The sequence below is a fragment of the Macaca mulatta genome, chromosome 2 (assembly GCF_049350105.2).
Source record: "Macaca mulatta isolate MMU2019108-1 chromosome 2, T2T-MMU8v2.0, whole genome shotgun sequence".
NCBI lineage: Eukaryota > Metazoa > Chordata > Mammalia > Primates > Cercopithecidae > Macaca > Macaca mulatta.
Window position 1 is genome coordinate 5,933,468 of NC_133407.1, and position 20,663 is coordinate 5,954,130.

Consider the following 20,663-nt stretch of genomic DNA (forward strand, 5'->3'; position numbering starts at 1 on the left):
CTAATTTACTCATTCACTCAACAGGCTTACCATGTGCCGATTACTGTGTTAGGAACTAGAAGTAAAGTAGCATCCAGGCTGCAGTGAGCCATGATAACACCACTGCACCCCAGCCTGGGTGACAGTGAGACCCTGTCTCAAAAAAATTAAGTAGGTAAGTGACCTGAATATCACCAGACCTCGATTCTCAAGAGCTGGCTTTCTGAATGGGAGACAGGAAAGTAGAATATATTGGGGCTCCTCTACACGGCAGAACATGAGCACATAGGAGGACCCCTAAGCTAGACATAATCAAGGACAGCTACTCGGGGTATGTAATGTTTTAGGCAGATCTTTTACATAAGAAGGTAAAGATTGGGAGGAATAAGCGCTTGGGTAGACTTTGTTTTGTGTACCTCTCAGGACTTTCTGTGCACCTTTTCTGTATGTGGCATAGAAGAGGAACAACAAACTTTAATTAAACTTTCCATCATTAAAAAATTTAAAAATACATGAATGTTTTGCCATATTATTTGTGGCAACTGCATCTCCCAACCTACTTGAGCAATTTATTTTTTCTTTGATCCAACAAATTGAACTTTTACAATGAGGGCCTTAGACACTGGGCTGTGACATTGTTCTTGTCCCCAGAAAAAGCTTCAGGTCCAAGTGGGAGGATGGATAACATGGTTTTAAGGGGTGAAGAGTCTTAAATTCTTCCCCGGAATTTACATCCCTCAGTGATCTGACCCTGTTCCCACTGTTCAGTGTTCTCTTGGTGAAGCTGGATATATTACTAAACTAGACATTGCCAGTTGTACTCACTGAGCTCTCTCAAAAACAAGTCCCTGAAATGCAGTGATTTTCACTATCTTTTCCTTAAAGGTTGTTAGACCATCTGGATGTCCTCAGACAGAAGTATTTCTGCTATGTTTTGGCATAGGAAACAATTATTATTTCCACAGTTTTAATTTTTTTTCACTCTTTTAATCTGTTAGTTTTATTAAAAAATAAGTTTATTTGAATAAAACAGGTTAACATGAGTACCAGAGTTCTAAATTAACCTTTTATACACATGAATAGATGTCCTGCAGTCCAAGCTAGCCATAAATATTCTTTTTCCTGTCTCTTAAGCTCTCAGCCAGGAGAGGAGACTTATTTTGGAGAAGGGTGGTTTTTTTTTCTTTTTTTTTTTTTTCTTGGTGGTGGTGGTGGTTGTTTTTAAACATAGTTCCACTCTTATTTCCCAGACTGGAGTGCAATGGCGTGACCTTGGCTCACATTGTGCAACCTCCGCCTCCCGGGTTCTAGCGATTCTCCTGCCTCAGCCTCCGTAGTGGCTGGGATTACAGGCATGCGCCACCACGCCAGGCTAATTTTTTGTCTTTTTAGTAGAGATGGGGTTTCTCCATGTTGGTCAGGCTGGTCTTGAACTCCCAACCTCAGGTGATCCACCCATCTTGGCCTCCCAAAGTGCTGAGATTACAGGCGTGAGCCACCGTGCCCGGCCAGAGAAATGGATTTTGTGAAGCAGTGAGTAGATGCAGTTAGGAATGCTCTAGCTGCAAGTCATTATAGAGATTGTCAGACATTTACTCAATGTTTTTAAAGCAAATTGGATTCATTTTTGTATGACATTAATTAAAATGAAACCTAAACAATTTCTTTGCAGGTAATTGTGATTTTATTTTAAATGTGTTTGGTTAATGCTACCTATAAATACACTAGAACATAGGATCTTTGGTGTGAAAATAATTCAGATACGTATTTTAAAGGTAAATTTTAACTTTAAATGAATATTATACTGGCTTATAAATGTATCAGATATGGCATATTTTATCATATCCATTTAGTAGAAACTATGGAGATTGAATGTCAACTGAATGTTGCCATTAGGGTGATGGCCAGACTGTCCTGTAAGGATATAGCTTTACACATTTTCAGGTCATCTCATCACCTTTGTATGGTAATAGTTGACTGATAGCAGGGTATCCGAGTGCTTGCTTAAGAATCAGGAGACCTTGCTCTAATCTTAGTTCGGACACTGCGTGGCTTGTAACTACCAGCAGTACCTCTTTGGCATTCAGGGTTCTCATCCATACAAGGAAGCAGTTAGATTAGATGTTCTAAGGGCCTGTGCAGTTATAAGGTGAATGAATGTGATCAGTGGAATGTTTCCGTTTTACACACCGAAAAGCAAAAGCCATAAAGGATAAAGTGACCTGACCATGGCCATGGGGAAAACCAGTGGCTCATCGGGAATAGGTCAGACTAAGTTTTGGCCTTCATGCTTCCTCGTGGTCCCCGGTAGAACTTCCCCGCGGTGGACCTTATTCTTGACAATGCGAGTCATTTGCATTTGCTCTTACATCTATTAGGAGAACTCCTATGTGGATATTCAAAAGAGGTGGGAGGAATAAAGTTACTTGGTGAGTTCCTATGCTATTAATGAGGTCTCTACCTCCATGCCTGTTGAGACTGGTATCTGAGGTGAACTCTTGTTACCTTTTCTGTTGAATCTTATTTTGGGGAGAAACCAATAATTGAAGTGAAACAGTGTAAGTGACTCTCCAATGTATCACAAGTTCTCTTCAACTCAATTTAGAAATATCTCCTATTAGGAATGAAAACTTTAAGCAGATGCCCCATTCCAACCTCCCACCCCACCCCACCCCACCTTTTTTCTTTTGAACTCTTATGCTTGTTTGTGGCACATTGAATTAGCTTCTCAGGGACTTGCTGTGAATAATACCTCCCTCACATTTAGAAATGCACTAGGTATACACTTGTTTGTTTAGAATCAGATCATGTATTTCCATGTAAAGACATTTCAAATAATGCCTAGGTTCACAGGTGCCTTTTTTTTTTTTTTTTTTTTTTTTTGAGACGGAGTCTCGCTCTGTCGCCCAAGCTGGACTGCAGTGGCGCGATCCTGGCTCACTGCAAGCTCCGCCTCCTGGGTTCACGCCATTCTCCTGCCTCAGCCTCCCGAGTAGCTGGGACTACAGGCGCCGCCACCGTGCCCGGCTCATTTTTTTTTTGTATTTTTAGTAGAGACGGGGTTTCACCGTGGTCTTGATCTCCTGACCTTGTGATCTGCCCGCCTCGGCCTCACAGGTGCCATTTTAACTCAGTTTGCAACTGGAATGCAGTACTCATCCTGTTATCTTGGGTTTGGGGAGTAGGAGACTATATAGGAGGGGAGGGAAAGGAAGAGGAAGAGAAAAAAAAATTGAGCACAGTTTTGAAATTGACAAAGCGTTTCCTGGGTGCTACCTCTTGCTGCCTCCCTGGCTCCTACTTTCTGTCCTCAGGACTTTCCAGGACCCCGACGGCCCATCATGGTACTTTGTAAACCTCCAAATCACTGAGTCAACTCTGAATCAAACTCCCATTGTGGCAGGGCAGGTGTTCTCTGCTGTGTTAAGAATATTGTTCTCCAATTCCAGACATCGAAACCAAAGAGTAAATGTTAATTAGCGCCTTAACTTCCGGGAAGCAATTTCCAGTTTCTTTTTCAGTGTGACAGTGAACCTAATTGGTAGAATTAGGCAAGAAGAGAGGGAAGGGGCAGAAAATTCTGGACTGAGAACTTGCCTCTAGGTTTGGTGCTCCTTGCTTGTGCCTGGATCTCCCAGATTCCTTCATTTCTGGATCCTGTAGTGTTTGAAAGCTACAGGTGCTTTGCTGTCTCCCAGGGCAATAGTGAAGTTGTGAGATGAGGTTGAGGAATGAGGCGGGAGCAGGTGTGGATAGTTCACACTACTCTGGACGAGATGTTTGTGAGTCCACTCCACCTTTGGAGTTAGACAGCTTGGTTCAGCTATCAGATCCACTGACTATGTAACTTTGAGCATTTGTTTAACCTCAAGGTCTTCATCATAAGAGGGCATTATAAAGATTTGTAACAATTCACAAGAAACCTTTTGGCCCAAAGTAGGTGCCCAGTAAATAAGTGATGTTATTAAGAGCCCAGGTGCCAGTGGATAGTGACATTAGCAAGTTCTGGAAGGCAGCAGCATTAGTCAAATAAATGATGTGTTCATTGTTATTTGAAGGGTACATAATGTTCTATTTGTTTAAAATGGATTTGTGAGGGATGGGTGTGAAGGATGGCTTGAGGCCAGGAGTTCGCAACTAATCTGAGCAACATAGCAAGACCTCATCGCTACAAAAAATAATAATTAAAAAAAGCTGGGTGTGGTGGCACCACCTGTAGTCCTAGATACTCAAAAGGCAGAGGTGAGAGGATTGCTTGAGCCCAAGAGTTTGAGGCTGCAGTGAGCCATGATCACACCGTTGCATTTCAGCCTGGGTGACAGAGCGAGCCCCCGTGTCAGAAAATAGGATTTGTGGGGATGGAAAGCAGGGTGCAGCTGCGAGATAGGTAGTCAGAAGTTGAACCTCCAAATGCTGGCTGAATGAGGCAGCAGAGCATCTCTGAGGAGGTTGGGCCTTTGCAGAGAGCCCGGGGCGGGACGCTGGAGGAATGTTTGACACAGTCTGAGTGGCCTCTACACAGGCACTTTCATCAGCAGTCATTCCTTGTCTGTCTATAGGCGAGAATCAATAACGGAAGAAGAAGGTGACAAATCATTCATTGCCTGGAGACTGGCTGTATATCCAGTGCCTGTTATTTTCTTTCTAATCATTTTAACAAAAATTATGTGTGAGTCCTTTCCCTGCAACACAGAACCTCATCCCTGGACTTCGAAAGGCCTTTGGAAAGATCTGAAATTACCTTTTATATTATCCAAAGTTGTTATCTCTGAGGAGTTCAAGGTCTGCCTTCCTCTGTTGTGCTTAAGTTAAATCAGCATTCATAATGTCATTGTTTTCTTTTTTACAGTCTGTTTCATGACACCCATAAATTTTAGAGAAATCTGTCTGAAGGATCTGCATATGCCTCTATGTGTTTCTGGGGGGTGTGTACTTCTATACATCTTAGCCCTGACTTGCTGTTATACAAACTCACTCTTAATACCGCACCTCCCTCCCCTTTGTCTCCCCCACAGAAACACAAACACACTTATTTATGTATAGAGTCCGGAAAGTCAGAAGGACATTAAAAACCATGTATTCCACCCAGCTTACTTGGTAGCCAAGGAAACAGAAGCCTAAGGAGAGGAGGTGATCCTCCTACCCCCTCGTAGGGAGCACCAGGACTAGGCCCTGGGTGTCCTGCTTCAGGTTCAGAGCTCGTCCCCAGAGCAGGAGCTGCAGGGCCTGCTCTCCAAGCTGCCTGCACTTCTACAGATGGATGTCAGGTGCCTCCCAAGCTGGAATACCTGGAAATGGGTAAAAATAGTTGAACAAGTGGGTACAGTTGGTGAAGAGTAGTCTTTTTAGACAGCTTTGGAATGATTAGAGAAGGAACTTGGGGACCCCTCCAACAGTGGTCTGCATAGAAGATCTTTTGTAAGCACTGATTTATTTTTCTGCTGAGGGGCCAGCCTCAGGCAGAATTGGGAAATAGGCAGCTTGATATGATGCAGTGATTTTCTAACCCTTTCCCCATCTCCCTTTTAAAACTATAGGACTCTTCCTTCAAATAGAAGCATAAGAGGAAGCCCAATGTGTAAAACCCATCCACGTGGTTGAAGCGGGGGTAGGAAGCCCAGGTTCTGCTCACTTGACTCTCACACTCTTTCCTTGCACTTCATCTTCCACCTCTACCCTCCACTTATTACAGGGCTCCTCCGGAGGTCCAGCCCTTGAGCTAGGTTTGGAAACCACCATTGCCGTGAAAAGCCAGTGTTTTGGATTCAGGCAACCCTGTGTTAGTCACTGTGGGTAAACCCCTTCACCACTGAGCCTGCCTTTCTAAATGTCAATTGAGGATTAAGTCTCAAAGATGTTTGCATATAAATCTTAATATATAACTGGGCCTTAGCAGATTCTCTGTAAACATGGATTCCTATCTCTCTTTTCTTCTTCTCCCTTCCCTTTTGCCCCCAGATGGCCTCTCCCTCTTCAGGAGCCCCGAGACCTAGCATTCTTCAGACATGCTTAGCTATCCAGGAAAACTATGAGTCACTTATATTCCAGTGCCAGGTCAGGTCCGCCTGTCTTGCCCAAGAGCGTTTCCATTGGCAGTTCAGATTCTAGCAAAAAAAAGCTCTATTCCTGCCTCTCGGATATTCAGTTAGGTGAGAGCTGGCTCAAACAATTGACATTCAAGGGAACTGTATTGAGGGACCTTGTAATCATTCATTTATTAAGACCAGCAGTTGGCCTTCTATCTCCAACGGAACACTGGTCTAGGCACTTATATAACAATATAATATATATATTCCTTAAAATCTTCATATTCTGCACAATTGCATTCTGAAAACAAGCATGACTTACAGGAAAAGCAGGCTTATGAGCATATCACCCAAAACCTATTTGACTTTGTAAGCAGGACATTAACAAAAGCAAAAGAAACACGAAAAAAAAAGAAATACTACTCTAAAAAGGACTTTACCTTTAAAAATGGTTGAACATGGCTTGATTGACTGTAAGGAATAGATTAAGTTGTTGAGTTTTGGAGACAAGGATACAGTAGGCAGCAGTACAAAAAGAAACGCCACATGCTTTCTGAACCAAGAACCACATGTCCGTCTGAGCTGAGGACTCTGTGACTTGCTGTGTTCTGTGTTTGAGTACATTTTTTAAAGCTGCTAGTTCTTGATTGTACAAAATATTAGCATTCTAGGAAAACTGCATGTGAAAGCACTACAACTTTTAATTGTGCTGACGTCATTTTTCTGTCTGCCAATCCTGTATAAGCAGTTCATGTTGCCGTGACATATTCTGTAGCAGGTCAGACTGTTTCTAGATCTCAGTGGCCTAAACCTCAGACACACAACGCACGGGGATGCAGGTGAATAAGGCTCCATTCCTGTCTTCAAAAAACTCATGGTCTCGTGTGAGACATGAGAATGAGCTCAGATAGCTGTAGTACAAACGCTGTACGAAGGGGGACGGGAAATAATGTGTATGACTGTGGAGGGTGAGGAGGCAAAAGCTTTTAGGTGGGAAGAATTGGCAGGATTTCAGCAGGCAAGGAGGAGGGAGGGTACACAGAAGAGAACGAGTAGAGGCTGGGGACTGGAAAGCACTGGACATATTTGGGGGACTAGCATATTGTGGGGGATCCGTTTGGTGGTTGGAGACAATTCAGAACATAGGGGAGCGGTTAAGACAGGGACGAAAATGGAGGTTGGCCTCAGAGTGTGGGAGGCCTTGGCTATGGAGATGGGGGCACCGTGCGAGGATTTTGAGCAGGTGAGTGATGTCATTAGAGCCCATCTTTCAAGAAGCTCCTTCTGGCAGCCCGTGCTGGATGCGCTGGTGGGAGCAGAGTGTAGTTCGGAGGTATTGCAGTTGTCCCTGTGAGAGATGTGAGGACCCTGGCTGGACTGTTACAGGGACACACAGTGGCATGGGGACACTGGCTGGACTGTTACAGGGACACACAGTGGCATGGGGACCCTGGCTGGACTGTTACAGGGACACACAGTGGCATGGGGACCCTGGCTGGACTGTTACAGGGACACACAGTGGCATGGGGACCCTGGCTGGACTGTTACAGGGACACACAGTGGCATGGGGTGTACGGGGAGCACACTACACCACAAACATTTTAGGGACAGAATCTGAAGTATTTGTCACCTGAATGATGGTGCAGGGCTCTGGTGGTACCTGTTTAATGATGACAGATTTACTGCTTGCGGTGATGCTAGCTGTCATCATTGAGTCCTGTAAAAGATGATATAAAGCTAAATCCGTGTGTCTGTTTTTTCCCCTTCCTTTCTTTCTCTCTTCTTTCCCTTCTTCCTTCCCTCCTTCCCTCTCTCCTATCTACCAGGTGCTTTGTGGTAATTTTTCATTCCAAGTGTTTTCTGTCCCTTACAAAGCTGTCAGAGTTGTCAAGAGGTTTCACCCACTCAACCCACATTACTTGACACACAGTTACTTGCATTACAAAGCACTGCATGAGGAGCTCTTGGTAATAAAGGGGTGACTCAAACACAGATCCTCCCCTCCAGAGTCACATCTGTGCTGTTGAATGTTGAACCACATGACTACATTACTTGTTAAAAACTAAAATTAAAAGAAAAACAAGGAGGAAGGTGGTAGAATAGATAGAAAAAATATTGGAATATTTATTTTTAAAAGTCAGACGCCCAAATAACAGGATAAGGAAGAGTGTTACTCATTAACTTACAGAAGTGTGAACAGAATATGATTTTAAAAATGCAATTACATTTTCTCAGTATTGCAAAGTTCCAGAAACTGTACTTGGAGCTTTATGTAACTATTTCAGTCAAGTGTCACAAGAACCTTGTGAGAAAGATTGATATTACCCCGAATTTTTTTTTTTAATGAGGAAACTGAAGTTTCAGAAAGTCAAGTAACTTATCCAAATGTCACACAGCTAATAAATCATGAAGCTAAGGTCCACATTCAAGCTTGCCTGTATCCTAAATTAATAATCTTTCTATCACGTCATCCACATCATCTCTTCTGGCATCCTTCTTTTCTGTCTTCCTTGTTCACCTCAACGCTGTGAATCTTATCAACAACAGATGTGACATCCCATGGTGACAGCAGAATTGCTGCAAACAGCATGTGGGCATTTGAAATTCACCAGCAAGAAGCACTGTGTTCTGACTCACTTTGAAAGCATACCAGTAAAATCAGGTATTAATTTTAAAAATGTATGTTCAACCTCAGGCCTTACTCTTTGGATTGGAGCCAGTCCAATAACTAAAAAAAATTAGGAAGGCATGACCTCTAGTGGAAAGAATGAAAACTTCATATGATTTTACTGGCAAGTTTCTCCTCAAACCACCTCTTTTTAGATTGGAATTACGGAATTTTTCATCCGAAAGTTACTCTCATAACAAGACTTGGGTCTGTGTACAAAATGTCATTTTTGTCACTATCTTAAAAATGGGATTTTTGCATCTCACAATCATAGCACACTTGAGTCCTTTAATAACCTTTTTAAAGTCGGCACCATCTTTAAAAAAAAAAAATAAATTGTCCTCTAGTCTTTTTGCCACTTCACTATAAAACCCAAACTGGACTTTTGGAAGGGACACAGTATAAATACAGGTGTCTGTATTTAATCTATCGTCTCTAAATTCAACTCTGGGACAATTGATAGCTTTGGATATTGTACACCTCTGTTCAAACTGTGTGATCTTTGGTTTTGAGAGCTGAGCTGTAATTGTGGCCATCACTGCAGGTTTATTGCTTGGCTGCCAAGTCAGCTTGACACTTGATACTCACTGACCCACATATGTGCTCCCATGCAAAGTGTGGTATGAGCGCCAGTTGTCCTTAAGGATTCGGCTGGTGATGCAATCACTTTGTCTATGCTTGAGGTTGAATAGAGGACAAAAATCCATCCCTATCTGATGGGTAGAGGGAGATAACAGGCCCTGAAAAAATAGCAGAAATCTAGCACAAAAACATCATTTTCTTTCAAAGTAAATGAATACCTGGGTGGTTAGAGATGAATGAATTCCCTGGTGGTACAGAATGAGACCTGCCACATCCCTCCTGAATCTCATTTACTACCGTGTTTCCAAAAGCCCGTCTTTCCTGATTTGAAGAGTAGCCAGTCTCAGCTCTTCAAGATCTTAGAAAATTACTGAGACAGTAAATTCCTTCCTCTAACTTGACAGCTTTGCCTTTACTGATTTCATGCAGTTAAACTTTCTACTTTGAAATTGAGAGAGAGGCGGTCTCAATTTTTAAAAGCATTTCAACATTGCTAGTTTTAAACACATGTCTCCTTGGAGATTATGCTTCCGTCCTTGTGGGGTGAGACATGGGAACCTGCATTTTTAACAAGCCTCGCGGTTCGAGAGCCATATATGAAGTAGAGAGGTCTGGATTGAGAATCGAGGACTTTGGGTTCTATTTCTGGCACCTGTGCCAGGTGCAGTGCTGTGTCACCTTTGCTTTTTGGGCCTTAGCAACCTCATATGTACCATGGCAGTTGAATAAATAACCTTGAAAGTCAGTTCTGGCTCCGTTTCTCCCTTAGTAGCCATCATTTGGTTAATAATTTCTGGCTAGAATATTTGAATGCCACTGTTCATCCACCAACTTGATCCATTTTTAGATGGTTGGGGGAAAGTAGATGAAAAAAGCCATCTCTCAGAATATGACTCTCCCATGTCAGCATTACGAGACTCATCTTTGACTTTGTCTAAGACTTTTTTTATTGAGCAGGCGTGGATTTAAAAACACTGCAGCTTTGCCCTCTTAAATGATCTACCCGTGCTTTTAAACTGCAAATTTCAACTTCTGCAGAGGCCTTTGGCTGGTTAAGTCTGACTTCTTTTGGTCTGAACATTTTCAAGCTCAAACAATAAAGTATGTTTTTACCCACATACTGAAAGCAAGTATCAGGTGGGCAATTCTGTCTCAGTAGATTCAGCTCTTTATTAGTCTGTTAGCCTGTCAGTATTTTTTTTTAATGTCTGTTTTCCTTGGAAAAACTCATTTGATCCCTTAGTCCTTTCTTAAATTACAGTGATGGGTGTAGCTATACTAATCTGGATGTATCTTCTGGATGTATCGAACATTCCAGCTTTACACGATGGAAATACTTCTAAGACTTAATAACGTACTCATTATTTTTCAAAATAGCATATTTTTAGGATATTACTGATTTGTGATTTGAAAACTAGATTGAGGAAATTAATATTTGAAATAACATTTACTTATTTAAATGAAGGCAAAAACAATAGAAGCAGGAGGTCATTGTGAATAAACCATGTGGAAGAAGCAGGAGGTCATTGTGAATAAGCCGTGTGGAAAATTGATTAATAGCTATTAAGCACTTGGCTATCGGCACTTAAAGACAAGTTATTTTTCAGGAAGGATGTGTGTGTATTTTGCTGGCATAGGTAAGGAAAGAAGGGAATCTTCTCAGTAACCCAGGCAGTCTGGCTCTAACTGTCATAGATTCCTCCCAATAGAGCACACTGTACAGTTTGAGCCCTTTCTCCCACCTTGCAACAGATTGACAACTTGATGGGGAAAAAAATGATCCTTTATCTTTCCTTCAACATAATTGTGTGTGGCCAGATTAGTTTTAGTCTGGTTTAGGCCAAAGAACTAGGTGGATACTCTGTGTACTCATCTTGACTCGTTACTTAGGGCCAGGAGCCTCAGCCTCCACGTCCCTGCAGTGAGAATTCCGGAGCTCCTCTTCAAGTAATTATAGGGAGCAAATGGGAAATGATTGTGGCCATTCTCTGGAAACCGCAAAGCATCACACAATATATGTATTGTTTATTTTGACTTGATTGAAGACAGGTTAAAAATTTTTCTTTTTATTAATCATCTGAGCTTCTAAAGTCTTCAGTGTATTTATTCACTTGTAGTCAGAATGAAACAGTCTAGAAGGAAGAGTAGTGTCTTAACCTCATAACATCAAAGGCTGTTTCCTCTGATTTCTTTTTCTTTTTTTCCTGGAACCTGAAGCTTTATTCATTAAAGAAAAAAAAAATTAGCTGCAGTAAGTGCAAGCGGACCACTCTGCCTTGCGAAGAGCTCCTGAATATGCGTTGGGAACCCATTGTCAGCCACGTTGCTTGCCAAGACAAAGCGTCTTTCAGTCTTGGCTCAACCTAGATGATCCCTTCAGCTCCTAAATTATCAGGAGGATTTTCTCAGGGGAACTAAACGGAAAAGGTTGTAAGTCACTGGTGGAACCTCAAAGTAAATAGGCCTGGGACTGATGCTTTTAATGTAGGCTTATCATATTTTAGCCCGTCGATGAGCTTGTTTTCCCGAAGATTTTATTCTAGGATTGTAAGACGTCGGAGCCCAGCTAGAAACTCTTAGTAAATGAGTAGAGTGTGGATGCCATCTCCTGGCAGTTTTTGGGAATGGCTTAGTAAGGAATCCATTGATTTATAGGTTCTCCACTTACACATCAAGGGAAAAAAAATACATGGTTTTAATCTTTTTAGAAATCAGGTATTAGACTTTGATCATAGATCACACTATAGTTATATAGTAACTTTTCTCCTGCTTCCCTGATGAGATTGTTGACTAAAAATTGGTGCTTTGGAGAATGTCCTAGAGCTAAATTATCCTCAAAGAACAAGAGGGGACGTGTCTGTGTAGTTACAGTACAGTTCATTAACAAGCCGCTAGCTTCTCCTTCATCTCTTCTGAGCATGTGATGTGATTCCCTTGCTTGCAGATAGAGAGGCTCTGGAGCCTTTCATCATGTCTGACAATGACAGTGTTGTCAGTCTAACTATAGCACCTGATGGTTTTATCCTCTATAAAGAGAGACTTTATTGGCCAGGCACCGTGGCTCACACCTGTAATCCCAGCACTGTGGGAGGCCAAGGCAGCGGATCACGAGGTCAGGAGATCGAGACCATCCTGGCTAACACGGTGAAACCCCGTCTCTACTAAAAATACAAAAAACTAGCCGGGTGAGGCGGCGGGCTCCTGTAGTCCCAGCTACTCAGGAGGCCGAGGCAGGAGAATGGCATGAACCTGGGAGGCGGAGCTTGCAGTGAGCCAAGATCGTGCCACTGCACTCCAGCCTGGGTGACAGAGCGAGACTCCATCTCAAAAAAAAAAAAAAAAGAGTTTATTTTAGTAAATTATGTAATTAGGCTACACCATCTGTTTATTGATTCAGCTTACTCTGCTGAACCTCTCTTGTGTTAGGGTGGGAGATACACAAGCCATCAGAGGGACACTGACAGGTAAACACATAATTGATAATTAGTGTAAGCACTACACTAAAAAAAAGTACGGCCGGGCATGGTGGCTCATGCCTGTAATCCCAGCAGCTTGGGAGGCCGAGGTGGGTGGATTATTTGAGGTCAGGAGTTTGAGACCAGCCTGACTAACATAGTGAAACCCTGTCTCTACTAAAAATACAAAAATTAGCCGGGTGTGGTGGCACACGTCTGTAATCCCAGCTACTTGGGAGACTGAGGCAGGAGAATTGCTTGAACCTGGGAATCAGAGGTTTCAGTGAGCCAAGATCGTGCCACTGCACTTCAGCCTGGGCAACAGAGTGAGACTCCATCTCCAAAATAATAATAATAATAATAATAATAATAATAATAACAATAATGCAAAAAACCCGCCAAAAAACCAAACACACACAAAAGAAAGTACGGACAAAAGGTGATTGAACAAAGAGACTAAACATATCATTTAGAATTATTTCTGTACAATTTAGAGGAATAGAGACGGAATAATCATCAACAGAGGCTGAAAGAGAAACGTCGTTTTGGTCTTTAAATTTGGCTTGAGGCTTTTATGTATGAGTAAGGTGAGTCTGTTTGAACAAAACTCCACTCTGAAGGTTGGTTCCTGGAGTGAGTTGTTTTTTTAAATTCACCTTCCCCAACCTTAATCCCCATTGTTCTCTTTGGAATTTAAGGAAAAAAATGCTTGTATCTGAAGAATATATGGATTTTCACCTCTCCAGAGCTTTCCAGAGGTCTTAAAAATGTCCCTTGGGAAGTGAGAATTGAGATAACAACAAAGCAAGAAATAATAGGGAAGATGCCAGCTGTAAATGCACAGAAAAGCAAGCTTGCTGCTCTGAGAAGGCTAATGAACTATTTTTGAGAATTGTTCTCAGATCTAGTTTTATAAGACGTGTAATGGATCTATAACTGGTTGTGGGAAGGAGCAAGTAATCCCTTATCATCAGCTTAGGCTTCCAGGCTCATGGCCAGTTGTCCGTATGAAATATAATTTCATCAAGAATTATTAACAGACATGAGCCTGTCTGTCCCTGATTTACACCCCCCATCCACTACAGTTCCAGAAACAAGAATTACTTTGCTGTGGTAGTTCACATGGGAGGTGACACAAAGAAACAGGAGTGAGGGAACAGAGCAATTGAGACAGAAGGGAGAAAAGCCAATAAAGGTTCTGTCTATTAATAAGCAGTTGAATGGGTTAATCTGAGAGGTTGTGTAGAACCCAATGTAGAATCGCGCACAGAGTCTGGGGAAGAAGCCAGGGCATTTATCTACTGATTCTGCCCCATTGGTTGACAGTTGCCCCTATGGTGTCGGTTCTCTTGCATTAACTCCCCTGTACTTCCTGGCAGTGGCTGGAGAGAGGTTGCCTTTAGGCAAAGGGGCAGAGTCACTGGCACTTGAGGAGAGGGACTGGGAACATCTGGGGGACTGCCTGTCACAGCTGCAAGTGGACCCAGGGATGGGCTGGGGACACAGGGCAGGATATCAACAAAATCACATACATGCATGTGTGCGTGCGCACACACACAAGCGTACTCATATATTAGGAACAATGTAAAGTCAAGTGAGGTCTGTAATAACAAGGAACTGTTACTAATTTTGTTTAGATATGAGAGTGGTGGTTATACTTAAAAAGTCTTTAGACAAATGTCTTTGTCTAATTGAGAAAGTGTTGTTTATGGGTAAAATTATAGGTTGTCTGAGATTTACCTTAACATACTGGGCCAAAAAAATGGAATAAATGAAATAAGAATGGCAAACATAATTGTTGAAGTTAGGTGATGGATATGTGGGAATTTATTATACTGTTATACCTACTAGCGTGTATGTTTGAAAATTCCTAAGTTTACAAAGTTAGTAAACTTGTCTAAAGTAAGACAGGGTCTTCTTTGACTTGCCAATGATAGATTGTAAGTCCTTTGGAGGAGGCTTCTTTATATAAATTGGGATCATTTTTAAACTAATTTAGCAAATTCGAGTGTGTAATGTAGATCACCAATTCAGGGTCTCTTTTACATGGATAGTGACACATCTTTTTAGGGTGCTCGTCACAAGGAGCATTATCCCTTATCACAGTTCGATGGATACCAGTTTTTGTTTTTAGAGAAGACACAGAATTCTTTGTTTCTTTCTCCATATCTCAGTGTGCCTGATAAGAGTTTTGTACAGAGACATAATGTGACCGTGATAGATACTGCTTGTCTGTAAAGGGAAAAGACTTTGTTGCCTCAGAGTTCAGTAAAAGCTCCTGGCCTTGCGGTTAGTATGTTTTTGGCAATCGTGTTCCTGGCTACCTCCACCTGCCTCCTCAACCTCGTAGTAGAAACTTAGGGCGTATGACCTTCAAATGAAGGCTCTGATGTTGGGTTAAAATAACATCTTAGACTACGCATCTGAATACGTGGGAATATTTTCAGAGTTTGTCCTGGGAGCCTGAAAGAATTTCAAGGATGCCGTTGTGATTAAAACACTGGTGGAATGTTCTTTGAAAGTTGTCCAAGAGCTAAGTATGCAACACATACACACTTGCACACGCGTGCACTCACATAGCTGTGTATCTCAGCACTACATATCTTTTTATAATGTCATTTATAATCATCTTTTTCCTATGATCCTTGACCCATTTGCTCATATACTTTATTCCCCAGAGATGACTAAAGTCAGTTTTTAATCTGCTCTAGAAATCTGTTTACTCCAAAATAGAATTTGTTCCATTTTTGGATGGAGAAATAAATTTCTACTTACTGTTTCCTATACTGTTTATGTGGCAGTTCTAAAGGCCCAAGGTATTACGTTGTTTGTTCTCTCCTAGGAAAGCCCATTTAATACAGGAAAGCAGCAGAGGATCAACTTGAATTTGGATCCCCGGTCAGCTATCATGGCCATAAACAATTTATTTGGCTGCTATTTTTCTTAATTTTCTTATCTGTAAAATGGGGACACTAGGCTGGGCATGGTGGCTCACGCCTGTAATCCCAGCACTTTGGGAAGCCTAGGCAGGTGGATCACGAGGTCAAAAGATCCATACCATCCTGGCCAATGTGGTGAAACCCCGTCTCGACTAAAAATACAAAAATTAGCCAGACTTGGTGGTGCACACCTGTGGTCCCAGCTACTTGGGAGGCTGAGACAGGAGAATCACTTGAACCCGGGAGATGGAGGTTGCAGCGAGCTGAGATTGCACCACTGTGTTCCAGCCTGGTGACAGAGCGAGACTCCGTCTCATAAAAAAAAGGAGTGGGGGGGACACTATTGCCCACTTGAAAGGGCCGAGAAGATTGAACAAGATGACACAGGTAAAGCATTCAGCCTGTGCCTTAGTGCATGGTAGTGGCATGAATGTTTGTGCCCTTCTCAGAGAGTCCTTGTCATGAGATGCATGTACTTCAAACGCGTACTATAAATTCAGCTCTTCTTCTGCTGTTATGTGTGTCATTGCTAGTGCTAGTTCTCTCTTTGTAAAGTTGGTGAAGTCGACTGGAGGATGTGACAGCAGCAGGGCTGCAGGTTACAAATGACATAGGGTAGGCCAGATGAGAAGGAAGGGCGGCATCCAGCCTTTGGGCGTAATGCTCAGAGTATGGTCTTCTTACAGCCACTGTGACTGGGCCCACCCTGGATGGTCATAGGTGGCTCTAGAAGTCTACGTTACAGTTGTCTGTTTTAAGTAGTAGGTTCTTGGGATGGGCAGCCACCTCGGAAGACATCTATACTGAGACTCCGTCCCTGCTGAAGATTCTGATTGATCCTCTCTTGGGATAGGAAAGGTACTGCCTCCACAGGCAGCCTTGCTAGAAGATTCTGCCGGATGAGTGAGTACACAACATTACACTGAAAACGTCTCTCTATGTTCTACTCAGCGAAACCATATAGGTAAATTCCATTTCTCCTTTACTAGCACAGCTTATCAGGTGTTTGAAGATGGCTCTCATAGACTTTTTGAATTTTCTGTTTTTCAGGCTAAACAATTTTCACTCCTCCTATTCCTGTTATGCATTTTGGCTAGGACCTTATTCATTTGCTTCAGTGCTGTTATCTCAGTTTCTAATCATATGTTGATTCGTGTGTAATTATCTGATTCGTGTGGGAGCTGTTCATGCTGCATGTCGCAGATTCCCAGTTCTCCCAGCATGTGGTAGAATTGGGCTTTCTTTCATGGGTGTGGATGGGACCATGTGACTGGTTTGACCAATGATTTGTGTATGAAAATGATGTACGTCATTTCCATACCAGAGCATTTAACTGCCAAAAAGAGAACTTCTAGAACCTTCTTTTCCTCCAGTAGAGTGACTGTGAAGTTCTTTCTAGACATGGCTTGCTCTATCCATCTGGGTCCTCAATGAAGGAAAGAAAAGCACCCCCAATCCCTCCTGCCCCACTCACCCTTGAGGGTCATCTAGTGTGAGTGAAAAATAAAACTTGGTTGTTTCGGGTCATTGAGGTATTAGCTTTGTTACTCAGCGTAACTTCACCCATCCTGATTGATACAGTTAACACTTGGCTTTCTCACTAAATAATCAGCATTCTGCAGTGGGGGTGGTGTGTTTCTCTTCACCTTTGTCTCTTCAGTGTCTAGCCCAGTACTGGCTCAAAGGAGACGCTCATACTTACTGCGTGAATAAGTAAAATCTGAGGTTTGAATCCTATTTTTATCTTTGTTGCAATTTATTGGACTTGGCCTACTTCATTATTTTTCTTCTAAAATGTAGACTTCCCCCTTCTCCTCCCCAATTAAACACAGCTTTCCAGTTTCGGAGTAATTAAGATGTTTATGTATACAGAGTAATTTGAGATGTTTACGTATACATCTCCAAGTGAGAAAGGAATGGAAACCGGACCCAGCTGGGTCCCGGGCAAAGGGTCAGTGATGGGGTACAGTTGACTTTGTTTCGAACATCTCTATCACAAGCTTGTGTGTTCTTTTGAAGAGCAGGAGAGCATGAACGTGGTCATCCCTGATACATTTCTGTATCCTTACGTAGCTGTTTGACACCATATTGGCATTACTCTTGCTTTTCACTTTTTTTCTTTTTGGCCTTTCAAGAATGAGCCTTCTCAAGTGAACACCATTCCTATAAAATGTCAATCTGTAACTTTTGTACCCTATTGTGACTTTGGGAAGCTGCTAGGTAGGGCTAATACGACTCTCTTTTGAGTCTTGCCGGTAAGTTCTGAATGGCAAAAACCATGAGTTCTTAAACTATCCTAAGTACTGAAAAGAAAGAAAGGTCAGGACTTAGTTGATGGGAAAAAAAATATTGATAATATATTGGTATGTGTATGCATGTGCCAGCAACCCCTGTTTACTGATTACCAACTAAGCACAAAACCACACACTAAGTAATTTGTTGTGCATTTTCTCATTTTATTCCCATGACCACCCAACAAACTTGTACCAGTTGTTATTCTACAATTTTGTTTAAGGAAACCAAGGTCCACAGTGGTTGATGTTGGCATGAATGAATTGGACTTGAATCCAGGTCTAACTCATGTTCATTCTGTTTAAAATAGCTTGTAAGACTTTGACAAAGCCCACCCATTTTTAAGACCTTCAGTTTTAATTTTTAAGAAGGAAAATAATGGAAGATTAGAGAGGCATTTTTTTCTTCCCGTCTTTTAGATTATTAGTAAACACTTTTATACACATATGCTGACAGGATTTCATATTCTATTATGCAGCAGATTCCATAATCCTAGGTTATGGTTAATGAGATATTCAAGTTGATTGAAAGAAATGGTACACACAAAAAACAGGTGCCTTCTAATCTAAAGTCTACACTAGCAATGCAGCAAAAAAATCTTGACCACAAGGAGGTTATAGATGTCACCTAAGATAGGATCTTTCATTTGCCATGCCTTTTTGTGAGTTACTGTGCCAGATGCTTCACAGTTGACCCTTGAACAACACAGGTTTGAGCTGCACAGGTCCATTTATAGGTGGCTATTTTTCAATCAAATGCGGATTGAAAATATACTATTTGAAAAGGATATGAAACCTACTTAGAGGACCAACTTGTTGTGTAAGCGGATTCCACAAGGTCAGCCATGGGACTTGAGTATGCACACGTTTCGGCATATGTAGGCGTTCCTGGGACCAAGGGATGATTGTGTATTGTTATCTTGTTTTGGAGGAAAGATACACCATGAACACAGCTCACAATGACAGTAGGTGTCGAAAGTGCTAACTTACGAGTTCAGGTCAAGACCCTCCACTAGGATGTACAGGGTGTTCATTCCATGGGATACCTGGGTGAGAGGACAAGAAAGAGCTAGAATGCAGCCTGCCCTCTGCCTGCCACCCTGTGTGTCGTGCCACACGATGGCATCCACTCAGAGAAAGCAGCCTTGGCTAGCAGCAGTCTTGGTACAGCCGGGGGAGAGAATACTTCATTCATTTCCCTTCCTCTGACATGTTTTGTGTGCCTTGCATGTGCTAGAGGCTTTAAATAGATTATCTTGTTTAATTAAACCTTTGAAATAACTCTGTGGAGTCTGCGTTATTTGCTCTTCCAGTTTTATGTGTGGTAGGAAAAGGGAAGAACATATGGGGCAAATGAGCTAAATATCAAAGATGTGCTTAGACATTTCATCGCAATCCTGTAAGGGTGGGTTTTTATATGCATTTACTTACTTTTCATCAATTTGTTTGTTTTTTAATAGATAAAGAATTGCTTAGAGAGGTTAATTTGTCAGCCTCACTTAAATAGTAAATGACAAGCCCAGGATCCAAGCCCAAGCCTGTCTTGAGTCCAGTGTTCTTGCATACATATCAGTATCAGAATGGGGAAGTACAAAGAAAGACTCCTTTGAGAGATATCTTTTGAATCAGCCCTCTTACTATACACGTGTGTGTGTGTGTGTGTATGCGTGTGTGTGTGTGTGTGTATATATATATATAGTCTGGTCAGTAGGGCATTGCCATTACCATATGTGAATTAATCAGTTTTCTAAAAAGTAAGATTACATGCAGTTGTCTCAAATTATGCAAAATAAAACAGACTCTTTGACATATAAAACATACTATAATTGTGAGTACTAATAACTCAGAATATTACTGAAAAACTGGAAAGCTCCGTTTTTGTCTTCTGTATTTCCAGGGTCTCACAGTCTATTTGGGAATACTAATGGCTCTCTCAAGGCAAGCCAGGCCCCTTCTTCCTTACGATAAGTGTGGATGGCCAGACATGTTCTGCCAGTTGTCCCAGGTCCTGCTAAAGATTTGACCAATAAAAATGCAAAGCCGGCACGTTGCCCTGAGACGTCTGCTGCTTCCCCCTGAAGCCACTGTGCATTGTCGTGGGGAGATCAGTACGCATGTGCCGTTCTGATCTTTGCACAAATGTTGGAATGCAACAATGCTGGTAGTCTGTCACTAAGGCCGTATGACCTCGAATGAGTGATTTCTCTTCTTGGAACCAGTTTTTTCTTCAGAGAGATGATTTCTGGGCATGAACGAGGAAAGGCCTAAAACCTTTTCCAACTGGGGTCATTAAGTATTTCATAGATGAGTGACTTTCTTAGAAAAAGGTGGCCATGCCCACATCTCAGATGTTTCTCAGAATGTCAAGTAAGTTTGACGAAAATACTTCCGCCCTGGAAACATAAACCATAATATTTTTATAGGAAGGTTTTATATTGTTTATTGTCAACCAAGGAGACTTATCCTAGGGGATGCATCAGAATCAAAGAAGGACTTTGTCAACATCATCCCGCCCTGTACCCTTCCTTCCATTAAAACCCACTGCTGGAATAAGACCCTGTTTGTTACTGGTGTGTGCTACATGAGTTGGAGCCAAAAAAGGAAGCTCTTTTATATGAGACAATGAATATTACTGAGATATTCAGGCATATATATATATATAGTTTCAAAAGTATGTAAAAAGATAAAATTTATCTAATGTTGTAACTTTAATTATAAGACAT

General features: G+C 41.9%; 1 protein-coding gene across 3 annotated transcripts in view; it reads left to right on the plus strand.

Annotated features, from left to right (window-relative positions):
* Positions 1-20,663, plus strand: part of MB21D2 (Mab-21 domain containing 2) — a 119,440-nt gene that overhangs the window by 91,091 nt on the left and 7,686 nt on the right.